At 46.2% G+C, this 25,441-nt stretch overlaps 1 protein-coding gene and 1 long non-coding RNA gene across 4 annotated transcripts in view; one reads left to right on the forward strand and one right to left on the reverse strand.

Annotated features, from left to right (window-relative positions):
• The window catches only part of LOC138568935 (uncharacterized), a 352,395-nt gene that overhangs the window by 21,790 nt on the left and 305,164 nt on the right, over positions 1 to 25,441 (reverse strand). The window contains exon 2 of one of the 2 annotated variants that reach the window (XR_011303015.1): positions 1,083 to 1,174. This is a non-coding gene — a long non-coding RNA (uncharacterized lncRNA). Of the gene's footprint in view, positions 1 to 1,082; positions 4,278 to 25,441 lie in introns of those variants that run through there. The other variant, XR_011303012.1, reaches the window with a different exon arrangement.
• LOC138568884 (CTD small phosphatase-like protein 3) overlaps positions 17,402 to 25,441 on the forward strand; it is a 668,014-nt gene continuing 659,974 nt past the window's right edge. The window contains exon 1 of one of the 2 annotated variants that reach the window (XM_069646683.1): positions 17,402 to 17,511. The gene's annotated coding sequence lies outside the window, so the exon portion shown is untranslated. The remainder of the gene's footprint in view (positions 17,512 to 25,441) is intronic. The other variant, XM_069646699.1, reaches the window with a different exon arrangement.

The following is a 25,441-nucleotide window of genomic DNA, read 5'->3' on the forward strand; positions in this document are numbered from 1 at the left end:
CAGGCTTGCTAATGCAGCGCCACAAACCATACACTGCAGCTTAACTTCTCCAGCAACTGTGACCCATGTGAACCCAAAGTCCAAATAAGAAACATCATATTTCCATGTTTTTGCATTTCTTTGTCTGTTTCCACCTCTCCTTCTGCTTTTCGTTTGAGATTCCTACCTTCTTTGGGCACTAAGAAACAATCCAGTTCTGTGATATTTCTGCATTTTAAAGCCAAAACACAAAAAAAGACCAATTTTATTTGGCCGTTTTTGTATTGGCTTTAAAATGTGGCAATATCACATACTGGCCCCACCCACCACCTCATCAACACACGCATCCTCACCACACATACCCACATACACTCACACCGTCCAAAACTCACCTCTGCCTCCTGCCACCTCTGCCTCCTGCAACAAATCCGCTAGGGCTCACATCGCCCGTCAGTCCTTGCACGCACTCGTGTGCGGCAGGGGTTTGACAAGTATGATAGTTCGATTTAGAAAGACTGCTCTGTTCGGTCACGGAGCAGTCTTTCTAAATCAACCTCCCCTAACCCCCATCGGTACAATGAAAAAGATCTTTTCACTTAGTACCAATGATCCATCTAAGAAAGGAGCCTGAATCTGTGAAAACATTGCAAACCTCCACTTCAGCGTAAGCCACGTTAGTTTTTAATTAAAAATGCCTCTAAAGATTTAAAATGGCAAACACCATACGCAAAGATTTAAAACGAACTATGTGAAATGGCTGGGGAATAGTTTTTTTTTTTTTAGTCCCCAAAAGATTGAAACAATGGCAAACACCACAAGCAAAGACTCCCATGTGAACAGCTTGGAGGACGGGTGGGAGGGAACTCTGCAAAACTGGGTCAGAAATACTGGTGGGAATAAAAAAAACAGCACATTGATACAAGTCTCAGAGACTCACTGTTCAGATCGTGAAGTTCTAGCTCAAATTCTTTTTTGAAGTGTGGTCCTGGATTAGGCCACAGATTGGCAGCGAAAACCACACTTGGATGCACATCACACAGGGCCGATATAAACCTTCAGCACTTCTACTCAACCAATGGTACAGAGGGAAAAGAAATCCTTACCTGCCTGCGTGAATTGGTCAAGTGCTTCACTGGATTATTCTTGCTGGGACACCAATGGTTAGGTTGACACACCGACTATTGGAGCGATGCTGCTGCAATGAAAAATGGTTAATCAAGAATGCATGGGTCTACCTTAAACTTCATAATTAAGATTAGATGAGCAGTAGTTAAAACCAGCTCTTGGGTGTTAGGCATCAGTTAGTAAGCAGGACCTAACGCTGGGAAACCAGGAGAGAGTACACAGTGCACTGTAACTGTAACTCCCACATCAGACGTGAACTTTCAGTACCACCCCAAACTGGACAGGAGAAAGGAACAGCCTCAAAAATAGGTTTGAAACCCCTGATTGTGCCTCTTAACTATACCTTAAAATTGCCCCACCATCACCCACAGCAAAATACAGTCATTTATAAAAAGGCATTCTTAGCACCGGCAAATCCTACTACAGATGTCATGATTTTTTATGGTGCCACTGCTGCTGCGGACTTTCCTGTCCGATGGGATGATTTGTGTTCCTGCAATTGAAAAAGTACAATAAAAACAAATATTATCGACCTACCAGATTGTCATATTTGCGCACTATGCCAGTCAGCCCACATCCTCCCCCGCACACAAAAGGGACCTAGGGTGCAGGTCCTACCGGGAAATCTACAAAGTTCCCTATAGGCCAGTCCACCCCAGCTGGCAGACAGAACAGAGAGCAATCAGAGCACATAATTGAAAACGTTATTCATACTTGGGTACAGAGACAAAAAATGATAGAGAGAAAGAACATTAGCTTGCTATATTTTTTTACCCTTTCTATTCCCTGCCTAAAATAGTTGAGAAGTCCAGCCTGCTGGCATTCCAATCATTCATCTACATATCTTACATAGAATCTGACACAGTAGTGCTTAAGCCACCGAGCTAACTTTGGAAAACATTCAGTAATAGCCATTTAGCTTTTACTGCAGTTCGGTGACAGCGCTGAAGTAGCAACAGACTCTGCCGCAGCTGCCATGCCAGACACGAGGGCCCCTGGCTTCTCTGAAGCATATGGGGACCCATGCAGGCGAAGGCCTGGCACCCACAGCAGGAAGATATACATGAATTCCACTTTAAATCACTTCCGTGGCAGTGGTGCACCCAAAGTACTATTGGTAATGCAGTGATTTTAGTACATAAAGGCATGCATATACTCACCCTATAGTAGATGGCTACCGGTGTAGCTCAGCAGGCTGACAGACCGTAGCTGAGACGTTATATATGAAAAATATAATTATTTGTATTGATATATTGTTGTTGTTTCTTTTAATGTGTTTAAGGTTGAATTTAACCAAAACAATATAAAGAAAAAATATATGCAAAAATAGTTAATCAAATGACTTTTTGCAATTACTTATAAAAAAAAGGAAGTGCCATAAAATGTGTTTGGCCAAGGGATGGGTTGGGCAATGGGTTGGGGTATTTCTGCCTCTGTAGTGAAAACCAAAAGTTGGCACCCATGACCCCAGTTTGGTTTCCTAATAACTGCTGTCAGCACAACGCAAGCATTTATTTGTGATTAACCAGTTTAATAAACATAACATCTTTATAAATTTAACCTGTGATAAAACACAAAGCAAGGGGCACACAAATGACAGATTATTGGTGTGGTGCTCCGAAAAAAAAAAAGAAAAATCTCAAAGAAAACTAGTGAGCGCATGTTTTGCAGCGTTTGAGTTTGGAAATTACTTTCAACGGTGTACTTTCAACACTCCCCTCCCCATCACAGTCATGTTCATTGCCCATTGATTCCTGTGGGGTCCCTTTCAGGCCAGAACAAAACAAACGGGATGAGCAAATAGAGCCAGGAAATGCGCGAGTGACAGCTGGGGAAAAGAGCACCGCAAAGATTAGGTCACCGAGCCCCAAGCTTCCCTCTGCAAAGCTGGGGGCTTGGTAAAGCCTGGTCATGGCTGAAGCAGGCCGGGTCCGAGATCCGGGCAGATATATGATGCCGGATCTCGGACCCAGCTAGAGCTGTCCCCATGGACCAGCGGGGTGACGAGGCAGAGGGGCAGCCAAAGCAGGGGGGCTGGGGTTTTATGATATCTGGCTCCCCCACTGCAGATTGTTGGAGCCTAGCAATCTGCGGCGGGGGAGCCGGATATCATACAACACCGGCAATGCGTGCTTCCGTCCCCACTTGCCTCCTCTCCCCCGTGGCCCCCAAGATGGGGGCACAGAGGGAGAGGGGCACAGGGGGACCAGCATTGCAGTGATCCGACCCCCCTACTCACCTCCTCTGCCCACCCGTTTGCCTTTGTGTGTTCACAGGGGAGTGGGAAGCAGAGGGACTGGGAAAGGCCTGAAACGCTTGCTTCCCGGAACCCCCGCAAACTGCGGCGTGGGGGGCTGAGCCGATAAGCGACATCCCTTACCAGACAAGAAGACACTGGTGGCACCAGCAGGACGCAACAACGCAGCTGTCACGCCCCCATCACGTCGCACTGACTGAGCAATTGGCTCGCCATGCACAGTTAAGTGAGGCAAAAAAAAGTATTCTCTATCCCTCCTGGATCACGCGCCCCACAGATTGAAGATCTCTGCCTATAGTATTGCTATTTTTTAAGGCGAAATACTCAATTGTTGTTATCTTGCTGCCAAGACTACATAGGAGTTTGCATTTTCACTGTATAATAGCATAGTATACATGAACATGCAGGCACCAAGTCAGTGAGCCAATGCAGGTAAATAAAGGAACAGCGGACGAAATGTGGTGGGGCATCAAGTAAGACATCTTGTGATATAAACAACAGACTCTGGCTGGTAAAGCGCAATGCACTGCCTGTCAGCTCTGCGCAGTAAAGTTAGGCGCACCTCCCTGCAATGCTCAAAAGAGAACCCCTCACCTCGTAAAGGCAGTAAAGTTACAGAAATCATGTTAATGTTAAAGGACATTTGTACCGCGCACTATCACCACCGGAGTGGTCCCCTGGCGCTCTGGCGGCTCTTAAAGAGGAAGGGAAGGGTGGTTAGTGGGAAGTAGCTGGAAAAGTGCAAGAGAGCAGTGATGTGCTGTTGGCGGCCTCAGCCCAGTGGGTCCGTTGTCTGGGCCTGGGGTGTTTTGCAGCCGGTAGATATTCTGTACTGTTGTGCGAGCCTATGGGCCTCATTACACGGTAGACGGTGGACCAAGGTGCTATTAGCACCTTGGTCCATGCCGGTAAAATACCGGCACCGCCTTGGAGGAAAGGGGAATTACCGCCCTATTCCAAGGTTGGCGGGGCGGTAATTCCCCTTTCCCCCATTGCCCTTCCCCATTCCCATTTTTGCCCCATAGGGCATAATGGGAATGGGGAAGGTGCTAATTACGATACCGCAAATTGCGGTACCGTAATTAGCACCCTGGTCCCTTTGTGGGTTGGTTTTTACCGCCTGCTAAAAAGCAGGCGTTAAAGTATCAACCCGCAAAGGGACCTCGTAGTAAGGCGGTAAGGGTTAACGGTCACCGGTACCATTACCGGTGACCGTTAACCCTTACCGCCTTCCGTGTAATGAGGCCCTATGTGTGTTTTTTGTTTTGTTGTTGCAATGTAGTGAAGTTTTCATGGTTTGTTGTGCTGTAGGTTTGTGGTTGTGTTTGGTTTGGAGTTTGAGAGGTGTATGCAGAGGGGGAAATTGTTAGTGCAATTGGTTAGTTGGCATCTTTATCCTGAATTGAGGCGCTGGTCTTATGTAATTTCCCCAGGTGGGGTTCGGGAGCGCCTCTCTGCCTCTGTCTAGATCGTGGTCCCTCTGGCCTTCGAGGTCCCTTTCAAATCTGGCCCCCTCCTCCCCCAGTCTTCCCTTCCCACTCATACGGCTAGCGCACCTGCCCATGTCCACAGCTCATATAGTGTGGCTAATATCCCGATAATTCCACTATACTGTGGTACCCAGTGGCAACTTACAGACAAGTGCAGTTGTTGGGTGGGAAGTTGATTCTGTCTCAGTTTGGGTGTCACCTGTGTTCCCCTCTAACCGGCGTTCTTCGTCCAGGTGCCGTGGGAGCTTCTTCACATCCGGAGTTGTCCACCGTCTGTACTGGGGGTTGTCCGAGTCTAGTTCATTCATCCCTTTCCTTTCCGATTCGGTTTTCAGTTTGAGTCTATGGTGTTGAAGAGCCAGGTTTTTAGTAATTTCCTAAATTTTAGGTGATTTTTGGTGTTTCTTATGTCTTTTGGGATGTTGTTCCAGGTTTTTGTGGCTAGGTGGTAGAAGGAGGTGCCTCACAGTTTCTTCTTGAGGTATGGTTTAGGTTCCAGGCGGATTTCGTTGCTTGATCTGAGGGGTATTGTTGGTTTGTATTTTGTTATTTTCTTTTGTAGGAATTCTGCTCCCTGTCCACTGATTGCCCTGTGCGATATTGTCATGCGCCCCTTTTTTGTCAAACGATGGAACCAATGGAGACTTGGCCGCCATTGATTGTCCCGTCACGTTGGGAACGCCATCTCAAGATGCGGTCTAGTCTTTCTCAAGATGGCCGCCTCCAGCATTTACAGCGCTCAGTTGCACTCGGCTCTTCGCGTTGCAACTGTGTGTTTTGCTACCCTGTTGTTGCTATGCTTCATTATCATTTCTCTTGGCTCTGCTGAGCTCTCCTCTCCTGTTCTGGGCTCCCTTTGCCCCTCGCCACTTTTTCTCCTCATTTCTATTCTCTTGTATGGAACCCCTCGCTTACCGGGCGGGCTACTTCCCTTCCTGTGCTCTCGTCTCTCTCCTTGTTTCTCTCTCTCCCTCCTGCAGTTGTCCTCTCAAGGGTGTGCCCTTCGTCTCCTCCTCCGGAGCCCCTTCGCTCTATTCTACGGCGCACCCCATCTGTTTACTTTTTTCGTTCGACACCAATACTTACCTGTGGCCGGAGTTCCGCGTTCACGCTCAAAGACCTCTGGAATTCCTCCCTACGGCTGACGTTTCGTTTTTCTTTGCCTGTTTGGCTTTTTCCCCCGCTGGCTATCACAGATCCGGGGTCGCCAGGTTTATGGAATCTTCGGCAACCATTGTGGTGTCGTTCCGTGGTAGGCCGTATCTTCTAAAAAAAAAAGGTCCTCTGTCAAGGAAAGAAGCAAGAAGCCTACTAAGGACACACCATCAGTTGAGGAGGAGGGGGAGGAGTCGCAAGCTGGGAGTGATCTGGACATTACCGATAAGACTGTAAGCTTTGACAGATTGCAACGCCATACACATACCGAAATGGCTACTTCCGAACAAATCCAGGAATTGGTTACAGCAGTACAGTGTCTCAATTTAGAGGTCCGTAATTTAAATCAAGAAGTGCAGAATCTCAAAGTGGAGAACAATTTACTCTGCCAATTGGTGGCTAATCGGGAAACACATAGCTCAGATCTCCCTCCAATGCCTTTGTCAGTCGGAAAATTTGATGGCACACCAAAACTGCTCAAAGAATTCATCGACGCTTGTAATGTACATTTTGCTTTCCGGCCCACTGCATACTCCACGGATCTGAGCAAAGTGGCCTTTGTGGTTTCCAATATGACTGGAAACGCATTAGCCTGGGCCAACCCTCTAGTCACCACTAATGATCCGGTTTTACGAGACTGGGAAGCTTTCCTCGCCAAAATAAGGCAGACCTTGGAGAGGCCCGAGATTATGTTCATGGCTTGCGAGGAACTACTAGAAGTACACCAAGGTCAGATGGACCTTTTGTCCTATATCACAAAGTTTAACCGACTGGCCATAGAATCTACCTGGTCGGAGCAAGCACAATTCACTATATTCCGCAGAGGCCTCAGAGAGGAACTTAAAGATGAACTGGCCAGGATTCCGCGACCAGCCTCTTTTTCAGAGTTGTTGTCCGTTGTCCTACAGATTGAGCACCGAATTAACGAACGCAGACAAGAGAAGAAGAGAGGAAGAGTAACTACTGGTTTTACTACCCCCTCCCATCCTCCCTCTCCTTCATCGGCGACTCTAAATAAGGAAGAACTAATGCAGATTGGATCCATTAGGTCTCCTCTAACTCCTGAAGAACAGAAGAGACGCAGAGAGTCGGGTCTCTGCATGTACTGTGGTTCTTCTTTTCATCTGCTCCATAACTGCCCAGAAGTTCCAGCAAGGCGCTCGGGAAACAGGTCGCCTCGAACCTAGGAGGGACCACGGTTCGAGGAGTTACTGGAAGTCCCTACGTTTCCCTGTCTGTCACACCTTCAACTCAGTCGGAGGACACCCGCTTGATGGTGGTTACTCTGCACTTATCCTGGAGGGACCAACCAGTGGAAACTCTAGCCCTAATCGATTGTGGAGCAGCTGGCAACTTCGTGGACACCCTATGGGCGAAGAAGATGGGGATCCGACGAGTCCAGAACCAGGAAGATATGAAGGTGGAAGGAGTAGATGGGACCCCTCTTTGTTCAGGTCCCATTACCCATTCCACGGAGTTGATCCGGGTTACCATCCAACATCACAAGGAGGACTTATCTTTGAAGATCATCAGAGCAGCACATTTCCACGTCATCTTGGGGATAGCCTGGCTTCGCCAACACAATCCTACCATAGACTGGTCTAAGAACACACTCAGCTTTCTCTCTTCCTATTGTCAATACTCCTGCTTGCAAGCCTCAGGTTATCAGCCGGCAATTTTACAGGCTGTGGAATCAAAGGAAGCACAACCATGGACAATCCATTTGATTGCTCCCCAACTTCAGATTTACCATTAGGTTTTCATGGAGAAGGCAGAACACGATCTTCTTCCACATCGTCCTGAAGATTGTGCTATAGATTTAGTACCAGACGCCCTGATCCCTTTTGGCAGAATGTTCTCTCTATCCGTCAAAGAGAAGGAGGTACTCCGAGGCTACTTGGACGCCAACTTAAAGAACGGCCTGATTCAAACATCGAAATCTCCAGCGGGTCCTCCTCTGTTTTTCATCGCCAAGAGGGATTCCACAGAACTTTGACCATGCATCGACTACAGAGGGCTAAACCAGGTCACCATTCGGGACCGGTACCCGATGCCTCTGATTTCTGACAGCCTGGAGGCAGTGAGAGGTGCTACGGTTTTTCTAAGCTAGACCTAAGAAATGCGTATCATCTCCTGCGCATTAGGGCAGGAGATGAATGGAAGACAGCGTTCAGAACACCTTATGGTCTGTATGAGTATAAGGTGATGCCATTTGGTCTAGTTAATGCCCCAGCAATATTCCAACGATTCATGGATCATACTTTCTCTGATTTGCTGTTCTGTTCAGTGATCATCTATCTGGATGACATTCTGGTATTCTCCAAGACCCCACAAGAGCACGTCTCGCATCTCTATGAAGTCTTCCACCGCCTACAGGAAAACCATCTCCTAGTGAAACCCAGTAAGTGCGAATTTCTGGTCTCTTCGGTCCAGTATCTAGGGTTCGCTCTCCCAAGAGGGTATAAAGATGGACCCAAAGAAGGTCTCGGCCATTCTAGAATGGCCATCCCCAAAGACCATAAAGGAGGTGCAGAGATTCCTAGGTTTCACCAGCTTTTATCGGAAATTCATCCAAAATTATTCCGCTACGGTAGCTCCCATTACCTCACTTTTGAAGAAAGAGAATCAACTTTTTATTTGGTCTACAGAAGCTGAGGTATCGTTTCAGTCCCTGAAACAAAGATTCTGTTCTGCCCCTATTCTTATTCAGCCTAACCAAAATAAAAGATTCATTGTGGAAGCTGACGCATCGGCCAGTGCAGTGGGAGCCGCTCTTCTGCAAGAAAAGGAAGGGGTGGAACATCCCATCGCATATCTCTCTAAGACTCTCAATACCAGTCAAAAGAACTATTCTGTAATTGAACAAGAACTTTTGGCCATGAAGCTTGCCTGTGAGGGGTGGTGGCATCTCTTACAAGAAGGAGAAATACCATTTCTCATCAGAACGGATCACAAAAATCTCAAGACCCTACAGAATATGGAATGTGCCAACTCTCGACAGGCCAGATGGGCACACTTCTTTGCCCAGTACGACTTTGAGATCACTTACGTACCAGGCAGTCAGAATGTGATTGCATATGCCCTTTCTCGTTGTTATGACTCTGAAGATCTTTCTCAGTGTCCTAAGGAGAGACTTTTTTCCAACAAAGTGTTCATTGCCTCTACATCATCCTTTCTCTCTCAGATTAGGGCGGCTACTATGAGTGTACCTTTCCCAACTCCTCCTTCACCCTGCATCCGAGTTAAGATGAGGGAAGGTCTATGCTTCATGAACAAGAGATTGTATGTGCCTAGGTCTGACTTACAGCAGAAGGTGATGTCTTGGTGTCATGATCATTGCACTGCAGGACATCGGGGTGTGAAAAACACTGAAGAACTAGTTTGGAGATCTTTCTTCTGGCCGGGAATGTCCGCCGACATTAAAAAATATGTCCAAGCATGTGCCCAATGTTCCCGAAGTAAGAATTGCTTCAAAAGACCCATTGGATTACTGGAACAGATTCCCTTGCCTGGAGCTCCGTGGGAGCATATTTCCACTGATTTCGTGGTGGATGTCCCGGTTTCTCTGGGTCAAACATGTATTATGGTCACTGTAGATTCACACACTAAGCTGGCTCATTTTTCCCCCTTCTCGAGTTTGCCATCCGCCTCGCAGATGGCGGAGGTATTTGTACGGTATATTTTCCGCTTACATGGATTACCCACTAAGATAATCTCTAACCGGGGTAGTCAATTTACCTCGAAATTTTGGACTGCTCTTTGTCGGAGACTGGGCATTGAACGAGTTTTATCCTCTGGGTTCCACCCGCAAACCAACGGGAAAACTGAAAGGTTGAATGGGACATAAGAACAATATCTCCGGTGTTATACCAATTACATGCAAGACAACTGGTATGATTTGTCACCTACTGCAGAGTTTGCATAGAATAACTGCACACATTCAGCGACAGGATTTAGCCCGTTTTACAGTACGTTTGGTAACCATCCGAGGAGTATATTGCTGGTCTCAACCGCCGCATCAATGTGCCCTACGATTGATTACCGATTGCAGCAAATTACGGAAGCACACAAAACGGCCAAGATCGCCTTAGCCCACGCCCGTGATCGATACAAGCGCCTGGCAGACCAGAAACGATCTAATACCCCTGTCATTGAGGCTGGCTCACGTGTATGGTTATCCACCAAATTTCTGCCCAGATGGATCCACCCATCCAAATTGTCACCCAGATTTGTGGGAACTTACACAGTGATTTCCCGAATAAATCCTGTCGCTTTCCGACTACGGCTGCCAAGGTGTATGAAGAGGATCCATCCTGTATTCCATGCATCCCAGTTGCGCCCGGCCTTGACTAACATTCCGGCCGCACCTTTAGGTCGTCAGACTGAGGAACAGGGATCCGAGGAAAAGGAATATGAGGTGGCAGCTATTAAGGATTCCCGTTATCACAGAGGACGATTGGAATTTTTACTTTCCTGGAAGGGCTACCCATCATCAGAAGATTCGTGGGAGCCCAGTTCTAATGTACATGCCCCCCGACTGGTGAGGAAATTCTATCGGGCTCACCCTGGCAAGCCGGGTTTCTCCCGCTCTGGGGGAGGCATACTGTCATGCGCCCCTTTTTTGTCAAACGATGGAACCAATGGAAACTTGGCCGCCATTGATTGTCCCGTCACGTTGGGAACGCCATCTCAAGATGCGGTCTAGTCTTTCTCAAGATGGCCGCCTCCGGCATTAACAGCACTCAGTTGCACTCGGCTCTTCGCGTTGCAACTGTGTGTTTTGCTACCCTGTTGTTGCTACGCTTCATTATCATTTCTCTTGGCTCTGCTGAGCCCTCCTCTTCTGTTCTGGGCTCCCTTTGCCCCTCACCATTTTTTCTCCTCATTTCTATTCTCTTGTACGGTACGCCTCGCTTACCGGGGGCTGCTTCCCTTCCTGTGCTCTCGTCTCTCTCCTTGTTTCTCTCTCTCCCTCCTGCAGTTATTCCCACGGTTTCTCACTGTGTTTACGTTCTCCTCTCAAGGGTGTGCCCTTCGTCTCCTCCTCTGGAGCCCCTTCGCTCTATTCTACGGCGCACCCCATCTGTTTACATTCTTCATTCGACACCAATACTTACCTGTGGCTGGAGTTCCGCGCTCACGCTCAAAGACCTCTGGAATTCCTCCCTACGGCTGACGTTTCAGGGTTTTTTGCCTGTTTGGCTTTTTCCCCGCTGGCTATCACGGATCCGGGGCCGCCAGGTTTCCGGAATCTTCAGCAACCATTGTGGCGTCGTTCCGTGGTAGGCCATATCTTCTAAAAAAAAAGGTCCTCTGTCAAGGAAAGAAGCAAGAAGCCTACTAAGGACACACCATCAGGTGAGGAGGAAGGGGAGGAGTCGCAAGCTGGGAGTGATCTGGACATTACCGATAAGACTGTAAGCTTTGACAGTTATGCACATTGTTTTGAAGGTGATGCAATGTTTTACTGGGAGCCAGTGTAGTGTTTTTAGGGCAGGGGAGATGTGTTCTCTTCTTGATAGTTTGAGGAGTAGTTTGGCTGCTGCATTTTGGATCCGTTGTAGATTCTTTACGAGGTATTCTGGAATTCCGAGGTAGAGGCTGTATGCATTGTTGATACTTGACATGATGAAGGCGATGACAGTGTTTTGTGTGTGAAGGAGAGGAAAGGTAGGATTCTCCTTGCCGTGTGGAGGAGGAAGAAACATTTCTTGACTGTTGCGTTTACTTGTGGTTCTAAGGTTAGGGTGTTGTCCATCAGGACTCCCAGATTTTTTACTACCTTAAATGGTGATGGTGCGTTTCCCATTTCCGTTGGCCACGGGATGGTGATTTCGTTCTCTTGGTCTTTGGATATGAACATCTTTCCTGGATTGATATTCAGGTTGTTGGCTGCCATCCAGTTGAAGACTTCTTTTAGGCACTTGATTAGGGTTGAATGATCAGCTTGTGTGTCATTGATTTTGTAGGTGATTTGGGTATCATCTGCGTAGCTGTAGCATGTGATGTTGTACTTTTTGAAGATTCGGATAACCAGAGTTTGGTAGATGTTGAAGTACAGTGGTGATAGTGAGGATCCTTGTGGCACTCCACAGTCATTAATTTTTGGAGCGGATTTGAAGGGTTTAATCCATATGGTTTCTGTTCTGTCTGCTAGGAACGATTTAGTCCAGAGTAGTACTGTGTCTGTTATGCCTGACTGTGTCGAAGGCTGCGGAGAGGTCAAGTAGAATGAGGGCTGAGGTTGTGTTTGAGTCTGCGTTGGTTTTTAGGTCGTCCCAGATGGATAGTAGTGTTGTTTCCTTTCCTCTTGCGGGTCTGAAACCGACTTGAGCTTGGTCAAGCAGGTGGTGTTTTTCTACGTATTCTTGGGTTTGTTTATATACGTAGGTTTCCATGAGTTTTGCCGGGTAGGGAATGTTTGAAATTGGCCTGTAGTTAGAGAGGTCTTCTGTGTCGCCACTTGTGTTTTTCAGAAGTGGTTTGATATATGCTGATTTGAAGATATTTGATACAGTTCCTGTTGCTAGAGAAAGGTTCATAAGGTTTCTGTAGTATTCTGCTGGTGTTCCTTGTGCGAGGATTGATTTGTAGATGTTCTGGGAACAGGGATCCATGGGTGATCCAGCTTTCTTGTTGTGTTTTACGGCAATGCGAATGCCTCTGCTGATATTACAGGAAAGTTTTTGAGTTTGTGCTGAGGTTCTGTGATGGGTTCGCTTTGCAGTATGTTGTGGTCGGTTGGTATGTTTTGTATGGATTGTCGTAGATTTTCTTTTTTAAGTGGTCTGCCAGGTCATTGCATAGTTTCTTTGGGGGGTTTGGGGTGTTGTCGCAGCCTGGTGGGTTTCTCATCTCTTTAATGATGTTAAACATTTCTTTTTGTGTGTTGGCGGCATTGGTGATTCTGTCATCATGATGCCTTTTGTTCGCTTTTTTAATTTCCTTCTTGTATGCACAGATTTGTCTCTGCAACAGTGTTTTTTTGTTCGGGTTGTATTCTTTTCTCCATTCCAGTTCCATTTTTTTGTTTTCTTTTTTCATGGTGCTTAATCGTGGGGTGAACCATTTTGCCATTGCTCTTTTTTTTGATGGGGTGAATGGTTTTTCTGGGGCTATCTTGTCGATTGCGTCTGCGATCCATTTGTGTGGTAGCTCCGCTTTACCGTCTAGGTCAGTTAGCTGTAGTTCTGTAGTTGATGGTTTGGTTAATTCCAGTTGTTCTAATAGATTGCTTTCTTTGACGTGTTTCCAGTTTCTTTTTGAGGTGGTTGTGAGTTTAAGGGGTTGGATGCAGACTTGGGATGATGAGATGGTTGCTCCACAGTATTTGTATCGGCGGTGCCGTGGAGATGAGTTTTTCCTCAGCGAAGAGTGCATTGAGGGTCTGTCCTGCCGAGTGTGTTGCCCCTTTGACTAGTTGTCGTAGTTTCATGGTAGTGAGCTGTTCAGTAAGTGAGTTTAGGGAGTTGGCACGACTGCATTCAAACCAGATGTTGAAGTCCCCCAGGATGATTAGGTGTTCGTGATTGATGGCTATGTTGGTGGTGGCTTCTATGAAGTTGTCGACGAAGGATGCATTATATGTCGGTGGTCTGTACACCAGGATGAATGTGACGTTGGTTTTTGGGCTTGCCATGGTTTCACAGTTGGGGATGTTGAGTGGTTCATCTGTTTTTATTTTCAGATGTCCTTTGAATGCTATTGCAATGCCTCCTCCTTTTTTGATTTTCTTGTTTATTTGGAGGCATTTGAAGTTGGTTGGAAGGCAACTTTGGAGTGCGATTTTGTAGTTGTCGTCCAGCCACGTTTCTGTGATGAACAGGATGTCAATGCCGTAGTCATCGAGTAGGACGAAGATCTCTGTTGAGTGTTTTGGCATGGATCTTGTGTTTATGAGATTGCAGTGGAGTTTGGGGGTGTTGTTTGGGTTGGACTTTATTGTTGAGTTTGTCTTCTGATCGGTGTTGGGTTTTCCTTCCTGGTCGAGCTCTTGCTGAGGTGTGGGTTTTGGGGTGTCGGCGTCTTCAAAAAGTTCTTCTAGGTTCTGTCTTGGGTTTTTGTTTTCATCGGGTTCGTCTTCCATGAGTTGTGGTTGTCAATTGGAAGTTCTTCTTGCTTTGGTGATGAAAGGTGTTGTTGCATCGGAGGTATGTTTGTTGTTTCTTGTGTTATTCATCCTTCTTCTGCGCGAATGCGTGGCGTAGTTTGATGTTGCGGCTTCTAGCGTTGGGTTGGTTTGCTCTGGTGGCCCTTGGTCGGCGAGGTAAGGAGTTAAGTAGAAAGATTTGTCTCTCCTCTCAGTGTTGGTTCTATTCTTGTTCCTGACTTCGGGGGTGTGTTTTGTAGTTGTGGTTCTTTGTTGCTGTTCCGCAGTGTTTGTTGCTTCTTCTATTTTTGTTTCTCTCGGGATGGGTCATTTGCGCCACATTGTAAGAGGTTGTTTAGTCTTTATTTGTTTGCTGATGTCCAGTTGGATCTGCTTAGGTCTGGTTGTCTTGTGGTGCTGTAATGTGCGTGGAGGGCTGTCCTCTAACATTTAGGTCTCCCTCTGTGGGTGGTATTTCCGGCTGATGGTGTCACCTCGTTCAGTTGCTGTCCATAGAGGGGTATGGGAGATGGATTAGGGGTTCGATCGTTAGGTGTTCTCAGTGGCTCTCTTTAGTGTCCGTCTCCGTATACGTGGTTCACTGCAGTGAGCAAGCAGTGAAGGTTTAAGGAGAATATCAGCGGGTATGGGAGACCTGTCTAAGGATCTGTCCATGAGATCTGAATATAGTGCTATGCAATCTAGAACTGGAACCCCTACTAAGCTTGAGAGACCTGTATAGCGGGAGAGAGACCCATCAATGCAATTTATATGTCGCACAATTCAATTTGGACACAGAGACCCCTGCTAAATTTGAGAGACCTGTATAGTGGTGGGGAGGCCTATCAATGCTATCTAGCTATCACACAGTGCAATTTTGGGCACAGAGAGCCCTGTTGGGTTCAAGAGGGAGGCCTGTAAGATCTATATAGGGGTTTGTGGGGTCTATGCCTAGCTAGTCATGATTAAATTTTTTCTAAGTTCAGGGTGAAAGGGATGCAGTCGGGAATAATCACCTTCTTTATTATGTGTTTGGTAAGTGGTTCGGAATCTGGGTTAGGGTTGTTGCCCTTACAGCTGACCCCACCCACTCCTACCTTATTGGTCCTTGTAGTTGATGGTTGACGGCTGGTCACTGCTTCCCCTGCGGACACCTCTTGGAGTCGCCTCTGTTGGAGCCGCCATTGGCCTTAGGGCCCTTAGCCGCAGGGCTGCATGGGCAGAGGGCTGCCCTGGGTGGAGCGGTGATGAGGGCTGAGAGTGCCAATGGGAGCAGGGGGGCGGGAGGGAAGGAGACGCAGGAAGAGGGCACGGGGTGGGAGAGGTTTTACTGGGGGGCTTGGGCCTTTGCCAGATACACAACAAATATATCAGATAGCAGCAGCTGATATGGGCAACACTCTGAATCACTCACCTACGCAGCCTTGGTGTAAGAAGGCGCTCGCGGGCAGTGCCGGAGACCAGAGCCCCACACAGACGAGGGCTGGGTCAATCAGGGAAGAGGAAGGTGGTCCGGGAGGCGGGAGGACGGGAGGGTTTGTGGATTGGCAGCTGGGGAGGGTCTGGGCAAACTACGCGGCTCGGGGGCCTTTGGGAGCCCGAAATTACTTGAAATGGGTCGAAACAAGGCCCAAGGGGGTCGTTGTTGCTGGAACACTCACCTGGGCAGCCTTGGTGTAAGAACCAAATCATGCCAAGGGAACTTCATGCCGTCGTAGCAGTGCAGAAAAAGAAGCAAGCATGCAGCTGTGCTAAACATGGGATCAACATAGGGCTTAATTTATGCGGCTGTGATAAACATGGGATCGATATGGAGCTTAATTTCCCAACTGGGAGAGCTCATTGCTGTTTGAACAGTGAAAGCCGTGTTCATACCTGCCTAACCTCTGGGTTTATCCGAGAGACTCAGGCTTTTCACACTCTTCTCCGGGTCTCTGAGGAAGAGCGTGGAGTCTCCGGGTTCACGAAGGAGGCCCATAGTTGCTGCAGCTCTGAGGCTTGGAAGGGCTGGAGCAGTCAACAATGAAGCAGCTATGGCTGCACTTGTCGCACCTGCATCCCTGAAAAGTTTTTTTTTTTTAATTGTCGGTGATTTTCTAACAAAGGGTTACTTTTATTTGTTCCTGCAAGGGGGGGGGGAGCACTGATCAAGTGCTTGATAAAATGTTAAAGAGATGTCCCAGCAGGAATATACAGGCCTCAGGCATTTTTCCTTCTATCTCTTTGTTTCTTTTAAGTAACCTATTTGGTACGTCTTACTGCAGGCATTAGCAGACAAGTGAGAATGGCCCATTTCTCTGTCAAGCCACAGCTCACTGGGGTGGGCTGCTTAGCATTTCAAAGCCCCCTAATCTGCACCTATGCTAAAGTAAATACAGCACTAAAAATGCATACTCTCTGTGCCATGTCTGCTTGGTTGATATGAAAACAATGTTTTCACCCTTTATGAGGCATTGCACATTTTATTTACGTCCTGCATAACAAGATGCATGCCAGTGTGAAATGACTAAACTACATTCTGTTATTCGTAGTCTTGTAGTTATAACAAGGAAACCAGGGGTTCCCAGAATCAACAAGGCTGTCTCCGAATGGAATGGTGTGTGGGTGCGCATTTCAAAATGATGTTTGGAGGTCCCCTTGCCTGAAGCTGAGAAGACCTGCCTGCACATGTTAGCAAAAATGCTTTTATCTGCGTTACTGTAATGTTTACAAATGCAAAAGGGCATGGTAAATGTGTTTTTGGAGGCCACAGTTCCATTTCATGCAGTTTTGTGCACGTAGCCGATCACACATTCAATATAATGTACCTTTTAAACATGTGGGCGGAGCACTGTGTAACTAGGCGGAGTCTTGTATGGCTATGGGAGGGGCATAATTCACAGGGTTTTTGATTTACAAATGTAGGCGGATATGGGTGAAGAAAGATGGGTACTATAACCGACTTGCTGTTGAAAGCCGAATCTGCCCTGAAATTCCGTCTGTTTGCAAGGCACGGCCATAAACCACTTCTGTTTTGGGGGCGGGGCTAGGTTGGGTTTAATACCAGCCAAGAAGACACACAAAGATCCGCTGTAGCTGCAACCAAAATCAAAATGTAAAAACATTCAGCACCTAAATAATTGGCGCTTCGAAACACTTCCGAGATATAATCATTTGATAAATCCACAATAAAAGGTAAAGAAACTGGGCATCCAGCATGAAGTGATCTTTCCTCCATGATTCGCTTCCTAAACACGTAAACGTCCTACGTGGAAACGTCAGTACAACGTAAAGGCATTTTTAAAAGAGTCGGCAAACTTTTAAACAAACACACAATGCAATCGGGTCTCATACGGACTTTTAATGAGTGATTGATAATAAAAGCACTAAGCGCTCGGTTTACGAAACGCTCACTTTCTCATTCCAGGCAGCATCAGGTGAGTGCATGCGGTCCAGCGCATGTAGTGAATTGTATATGCACTTCTTTTAGCATCCGTTAACTTTGAGTTCTCAACCCTTCGTTGTTATATTGGTAAAATGAACCTTTTAGCAACCTCTGGAAATGTACGTTAAAGCTTTAATTCGTTGTATTGTGCTTATCACATGTTGAAATTAAACATTATAAGTACGTGACTTTTTAAACATCCGGTTTTGAAATTACACAGGGCAGCCTAGTGTTGTTGGTATTTTAGACACAGTAGCTGCTCAGAAGCTCATTTACAGTACAGGAATGCTCGCAGAAGCAAACATTGCTGTGCAGCTGATACACAGACCGTGGTCTGGTGTACTGACTATATATTTAATACCTGCGCCAGCTAATGATTGAAGCCGTGTACTGTCTCCAGTTCCTGTGCCTACTATGTCAGTAATTACCCCCCAGGGATAATGGCTGCACGTACGGTGTTGTATAATATCCAGGGATTTAAATGGGTTAAGAAATCGGGGGGGAGGAGGGTGTGGGCTAAAAACTACAAACCATAGTAAGGTAGAGAAAGAAATATATAACTGCATGTAAGCATTTATATATTTGTATGCATATCTTTCTATGGTTTGTGTACTATGCAAGGCACTTTTTTTTATACATATCTGTTTAGAAAAGATGGCTTGCAAAGTACACAAACCATAAATATATGACATTAATATATGTGTGTGCGTACCTTTATGGTTTGCATACTTTTAAGCCATCTTTTTAAACATTTCTATGTTTATTAAAGATGGCTTGAAGTGCACAGTTAAAGCCGTCTTTTATAAAGCTTTGCCGACCGACAAAGCCCGAGGCGTCTTTGTCTGTCGGCAAAGCTTTATAAAAGTAGGCTTGAATTGAGTACTTTTCAAGTAATCTTTTATTAAACTCGAAATATTTAATGGAATGCCCAGGTTCACAGAGGGTTAAAGATGCCTCCGCTACCTGGGGAAACAAAGGGACTAACTTCCTCTGGTGACCCCTTGCTTGAGGGGTCACCAGAGGAAGTTACAGTGACTGCCAGAAATGGCAGTTACAGCTATGCTGTGGCTGGCTGGCACTTCAGTCAGCTCATCTCACTTAATGGCGGGCGCATCTCCCGTTGCGGCTGCAGCGGGATAATGCATCCCGCAAAAATTGTGGTGGGACTGGGGGCCCCCGGCAGGACCCCGGCTCAGCCCCACTTAAAGCACTGATAATATCCTGCATCCCATGGCAGCATGAGGGAGGCAGTGTTCGGCAATCTTCGGGACAACCCCCACTTGGATACCCCGCTGTTGTATTGTGGTCTGCCTGCATCCATTGCTAGTGAGTGGAATGCAGAGCAGAGAATGTTTATTCTATGAGAGTGTCCCAGGGTTGTCAGTTGGAGAGATGTGAGCCCTGAGAGAGGGTGTCCTATGTCCCCATAACTTACTTGACTCTATGGACTGTTATTGATGTACTTGAAACGAAGTAAAGGAGTTTACAGTTCACCTGGAGATGTCAGAGTCATGTGTGGCCAGGGACCCAACATAACACTCGCCCACCCACAGATGGGTACAGCCATATAAACAGTGTAAAAATTAAAATAGTTTGATCGCCCGCCCTCCAACAGCTCTGTTCCTGGGATTGTCCAGTGATCTTTTTAGCTCCGACCCTCCCTCCCAGTGCCCCCATATGTTAGCTGCGGGCTCGGGACTTCCATGCTCCTTAACAGTTCAAAGGATTAGGAACATGCTTCGAGGCACATTTTGTTTCTTCCGAGGCAAATCTATCTGCTCGGTTCAGATGATCAAGCACTGCCCGTTTCCCAGAGGCACAGCCCCCTGAGACACACAGGCTGCGTCCCTGATGCACTCGACAACACGTTTCGTTTGTCATCAGCGGCATAGCCTTTCTTTCAGCGGCATAGCCTTTCATATGCATGATGGTGATTTTCCAACTGAAAGACCACAAGTCACCCTGCAATCTGTGACAGTTAAAGCTAGCAACACAATAAAGCACACGTTGAAAATGTGTTCCTACCCATAACGTCTAATAGGTTGTCATGCTAAAAAGTAAAGTTTGCTTTTGTCTCCTTAGTTGACTGTGCTTAAGACCATACATAACACGCTGGAGGTTTGTGACAAATCTCCAGACCTAAGTGATTTATTTTTTTACACCTCTTTTATTGTGTGTCAACGCGCTGAAAATAAAGTGGATACATCAATATTTAGCCTTTTGCATCCCCAACATGCTGCTGCTGTTTTATCATGTTGTCATGATGCTTTAGTATTATTTTTTATTGGTAGATAGATCTAAAAGAACTCTTACAAAATGTAATCTCAACAATTACAAATACTACAATGTACACTACCAGACAATTCCATCAAAGCTTTAATTTCTATATATGGCATTAAGCGTTTCCGTGGGGAGTAATACAAAGTTGAATCTTGATACAAATGATATAATATAATTTATCATAAAACACCTTTTCTAATAAGCAGCTGGCTCCTAAGTGACACCAAGCCCAACTCCAATCGAACATATTCCATGGGGGTGGATTTGCGCATCTTCAAAATAGTTTTCCCAAAGGCTCCTTCCATTATACCTAACCACTGTAAATCTCTCATAGCCAGGGCCTCTAACCCATAGAGAACCATGGAACAGAAACATTCCTAATAAAGGGTGAGAATTCCCTCCATGGGAAAACGCTGCAGTATTACTAGCAAAATGAAAAATTAGGTGGTTCATAGCCACTATATATGCATAGGCCTTACTGGCACTCATGTCAAGACCCAGATAGGGATACAATAAAACATAATCAACCTTGCCAAGGGAGGTCTGAAAATCATGGAATTTCACCTTTTTGGATGTGATGGCCATAATCTTTGTTTTCCCCATATTTATATACATCTCATTCACAGCCGTGTAACTAATCAGAGACCCCAACATATCTCTTGCTCCCATGTAGGTGTAATTGAGCATGACCAGGTCATTGGTGTACAGCACCAGGGGATGGAATGGATTTGTGGACTTTGCAAGTAAACTCTATTGGACAGTATTATTGTAGACCTTGACACCCAAAACTTAAATATTTGTTCCAAGTATAGCGTGGAAGAAGGTGTCCGTGCCCAAATTGCAGAGTGGTTTAAAATCCCTGCTTAGCTGTTTAGCGTAAGTGTGTGATCCCGGGCAAATAATGTAAACTCACGCTGACTTCAACTGCAAAAATTGGAGTGCGTGTACCTGATTTCGTTTACACCCTTACAATAGGACAGTTTTAATAAGTGTAGGGACCAATTACTCTACCCTGGTGCTAGTGGCTCCAATACTCTCACATAGAATTGCATTATTGCTGCACTGGTCCTCCGCCAGTCTCGTATAACTTGATTTGACAGGCAGACACAGTCTCAGCATCCAGTCGGTGTACCAGAGATTCTAGTATAGTGGACGAACTGTGGTAGAACCAACATTACTTTTTCTCACCTGTTGCTCCCAGCCAATGAAGTTGCTTGGGCCGTCCAGAGTACTGCCCCACACTCTGTCCTGTAATGCTATTATATCGAGTCTTTCGTTGCACACCATCTACCATTTTCACACTTTCTAGGACCTTCAGGATCTGCAAGAAGTGGGTGTTTTCAGACTTAAAGCAGAGCGTTAACTGATTGTAACATTGAAGCTGCACTATAATAGTCTCATTACAATGAGTAATGAAGTTAGATGCCCCTACACAAGTATGTTGTCACTCCTCCACCGTCTCTGAAGTTAGCGCCTCTCCCAACATTTGTAGGGTTAGCCCCTGGCTAAATTTTAGCCGAGGTGCACCCCTGGATGTGCGCACTTTCATTTTGTTAGGCAGAGAGGTGAGGGAAGCCTTTCCATGAAAAATGTACCTGAACAAATGCAGTAAACCTTTTAAAGCTGATACTTTCAAGAAAGAATTCCATCGCCTCTCTGCATATTGCGCTTTGAAATATACTATTTGATAGTTGGTCCCCAAACCATGTGGGATGGGGGTAGAACAGAGGGGGCGGAGCCTCCAAGTTTGCCCTGCCTTTTTTCTGAAGTGGCCCCTCCCATCACCACTTGGGGGGGCCCTCACCAAAATGTAGGTTTCGATGCACCCCTTACAGCACCGCCATTCGAAGACTTGAATATGGGGACTGCATAGCTTACTTGTGGTACTCACCACCACAGGAATCGTGTTTCCATCATTTTAAAATGCATTCCACGTGTGTAACGGATCACACACATATCCTGTGCTCTTTACTAGCCACTTGCAGCAAGTTTAAGCGCAGTGCTACATGTATCATATCCTGTCAGTCCTGTTTGCCTTTTTAACAGGATTTAATTTACAGGCTTCTCACCTAAGGGATAAACCTTGCCCTCTGTGAACTTCTTTCCAAAGAAAACTCCCTTTAATGCTCGGCCCTAGATGATAGTGTGAAAATCGGCCAGATGGAAGTTCACATGCGAGGAAAAAGAAACCTTGCTGTGCGAACAAGTGTGCCTTGCAGCGCATGGCAATCAAAGCCCTGGGCTCTCCTGCTCGACCCCACCTTCCCTCCAAAACTACAGCTGGCTGAGGACCACATTCCACCATGATTGGAATCCAGCGGTTCTACAGTTCACCTTCCGGACATTGTTAAATGGTAAACCACTTTCTGCTGCGGGCAGGGACCAGGCTTGGACTGGCCTTTAGGCTAATGGGGTAGCCCCGCCCACCCACAGATGCTTGGAGCCATAAATACAGCGTGGCCACGCGGATAGACCCGACCTCCGCTCTGTCACTGGGAATGGCTGATTATCTTCTTTCACTACAGTTCTGCTTATTATAAGCGACTTTGGGCTTCTTTTGCCCAAAGTAGCTTACAATTTGTGCTGGTTGCTTGTTGTGGTTTTTGTCTGCTTATTACCCATATTAAGCGTGTGTTGTGGCCCTTGTTCGGTTCAAGCGGACAAAAACCGCAGCAAGCGGATTCTACAGGAGTACGACTCAGCGTTTTGCACCTTTCCACAGTCCACGGACAGGAGCCTGCTTAGCCCTGGAATACCCTCCGAGACTACATGCACCCCATCTCTTCCTGCCCAAGGGCATCAGCGCTGTAATGCATGGCAGTGTGCTGGGCTGCATTAGGGCTCTCGGACCCCACTTTGGAGACAGTCCTCTAGTTTGATCAACTTTTGTAGATCCGTTACAGTCCACTGCAGTATGTCACCGAAGTTCAGATGTACAAACGTTCTAAAAAATTTTATTGCTGTAGTCGCTGGCGAATATCTAGTGCTGATGTTTATTCTAAAATGTTCCTATGCTAAATTCTAAACTCTAATTGTCTAAATCGAATGGCTGTTGTGACATCAACCAGAGACGATGGCTGTCCAGAGTTGCCTGAGACTTTGGTGATTTTTAGGTAATAACAAACGCCCTAAAATGAGAAAATTAGCCCATTTGCTGACAACGTGGGGTTCCACTCCCCTTATCGATTCCCCATCGTGAGAGACCAAAAGGTGTCTCACCCACTAGTCCTCAGGGATCTGTCATCCAGGTGGCCAGGACAAGGCCATCACTTTTGGATCCAGTTCCTGGGGGTGGACCAGTGCGGAAGGATCATCTGGGGGAGGCCTCTTCGGGGAGTGGGATTGGGACACCGGATGGTGAGACTCGGTGTCCCCTTCTGACACATTTATCCCATTCTACCAAGTAGGATATTTGGGAACTCCAACCACCCACCCCCGCTTTACAACACAACCACTTTCTCACTGACAGCCCATTTTCTCTGATAGCGGGCTAACACCCGAGCCAAATACCTGACATGTCCCAATACAATGGTCAGGCAATTACTGACCATCACACACACACACCTGACTTCCATTAAGCTTCACCACATGGATAAAAGGCAGAGCACAAGAGCACACTCTGAGCAAGGCAAAGCACACTAGGAAACCACAGTTCCAAGATGGCAGTTTAACAAGAGGAGAAAGACGGCGAAACAGAGGGGTATTGCAATGGGGGGAGGGGGAGTTCACTTGACCTTTTTGACAAGGAACTGTTGCTTTCATGAGCCCTCGAGATTGGCAAGCGTAAGACCAGGAAAACTCGCTGAAGAATCCCGCATTGTGTGTCAGATACCTAGGGCCCTCCCGTGTCCAGAATCAAGGCGAATGACGGATCAACATCGGATGATGAGCACTGGAACGAACATTGTTTGAAATACGTTTGATAAAAGACGCAAGTAAAGTCGAACTTATGATGAGTGATTGAACTTTGAAACAAAAATACAATACCTTTTGACAGACTGGTCAAACGAAGGTCGTTGTAAGGTATCCAGCTGAAAAGTGAAAGAGTTGTAGAGAATTGTGAATCAAAGTGGTCCTGCGATGGGTCAAGCAAAACCCTGCGCATAATCGAAAGTCTTTGATGTTGATACAGTAAAGAAAATTTGTGGTAAAGATGTTAAAGTTGGTCCGAGCCCGGCAGAGGGAGATCAATTAAAAGCTTTGTGTTGAGGTGTCGTAGCCCGGTGGGAGGGATCCGGGGTGAACAGAAAATCACCCGAGAATGTGTACGTGTGACACCTTAAGGAGGAAGGAACTGTGGTGTTTGTCGTATTGCATCAGGCCCTCTGGAAAAGAGACTTTGAATGGCACAGAGATTTTGGCACAGAAGGCCATGATGTTGAAGTTTTGAACTGCATCCTCGTGCTAGAGAAGTTAGACCGTGCTAAGCTCAGTGTATCGCCTTGTTCCATGCTGAAAACGTGGGGAAGGGAAGCAAACGGCTTGACTATCCTGATATATAATTTCTTCAACACTTTTCTTTTGTATAACATTCTTTCCCACACTATTTGTCTTTAGAAGTAAGGATTGGCAATAGGTTTATTAGTATAGGCCCTTTTATTTTGACAAGACACCACTAGAACTGCATTATTTATTGGTCGTAGCTTGCTCCCATCTTTATATTTAGGGTTAGATGGCCGTTTTTGAAACCCAATTGAAGTTCAATAAACAACCTTGAACTGTGATCACTTGTCTGTTTTGCTTTTTTATACCATGCCCTCCTTACACCCTACTTTACCATTCCCTTTTCTTTTCCAATGTTAAATCGCCCCTTTCATTCATTTTCCACTCTTCTGCGGCTCTGTAACCACTGCGGCTTTCATTAGCAGCAGGTGTCACTAACTGCGCCGCAGCCTGGAAGCAAAGGAGCAACAATAAGCCACAGGGAAGTTATCTCACCACTGCAGCACCGGCCCCTGGTGCTAAGAATAACATTTCTAATGAAACTTAGCAGTAGGGTTCAGCACCACAGGTATGATATGATATATTTTATTTATATCGCGCTCACATACAGGTGTTTCAGAGTGTGACCAGGCAAAGGGAGGGGAACAGTGGAGAGAAAAAAAACAACGATCTTACCAGGCCCAGTGACATTGAGAAACACAGGTGAAATGAAGAAGCGCAACTATTTAGCCACAGGGAAGTGAACTCTATTTCAATCGTGTTCTAGAAGTTAACTTGCCTGTTGCTTACTGTTCTGCTTCTTCACTTCACCGCTGCAGCGCCAAACCCTGCTGCTAAGTATATATAAGTGCTATATAAATATGATATACATGTTTTAAAATACTGCATGCATATTCTATTGCACACTGGGTCAACTGCTGCATTTTCTGGACACAGTGAAGTTTTCTTTGTGAGATGGCGATAACACCTTTCGCAGTGATTGTTTTGAAAATGATGTATATAGTTTGTTTGATGCCAGGCTACAAATCACTAAGCGGGACAGTCTTGCTTTGAAGGAAGAAATGGAAAGGGAACTCAGGAAATTGCAGAAAAAGTACTAGTGGACAAGCTTGTACCATTCTGGGCATCCTATTAGCCTGGCAAATGCTTAATACATACACAAGCCAAAAACTGCTGGCTTTGCCAATTCTTTTCTTTTA

Source organism: Ambystoma mexicanum, chromosome 1p (genome assembly GCF_040938575.1).
Source record: "Ambystoma mexicanum isolate Mex_15411 chromosome 1p, UKY_AmexF1_1, whole genome shotgun sequence".
In the NCBI taxonomy this organism is placed as follows: Eukaryota; Metazoa; Chordata; class Amphibia; order Caudata; family Ambystomatidae; genus Ambystoma; species Ambystoma mexicanum.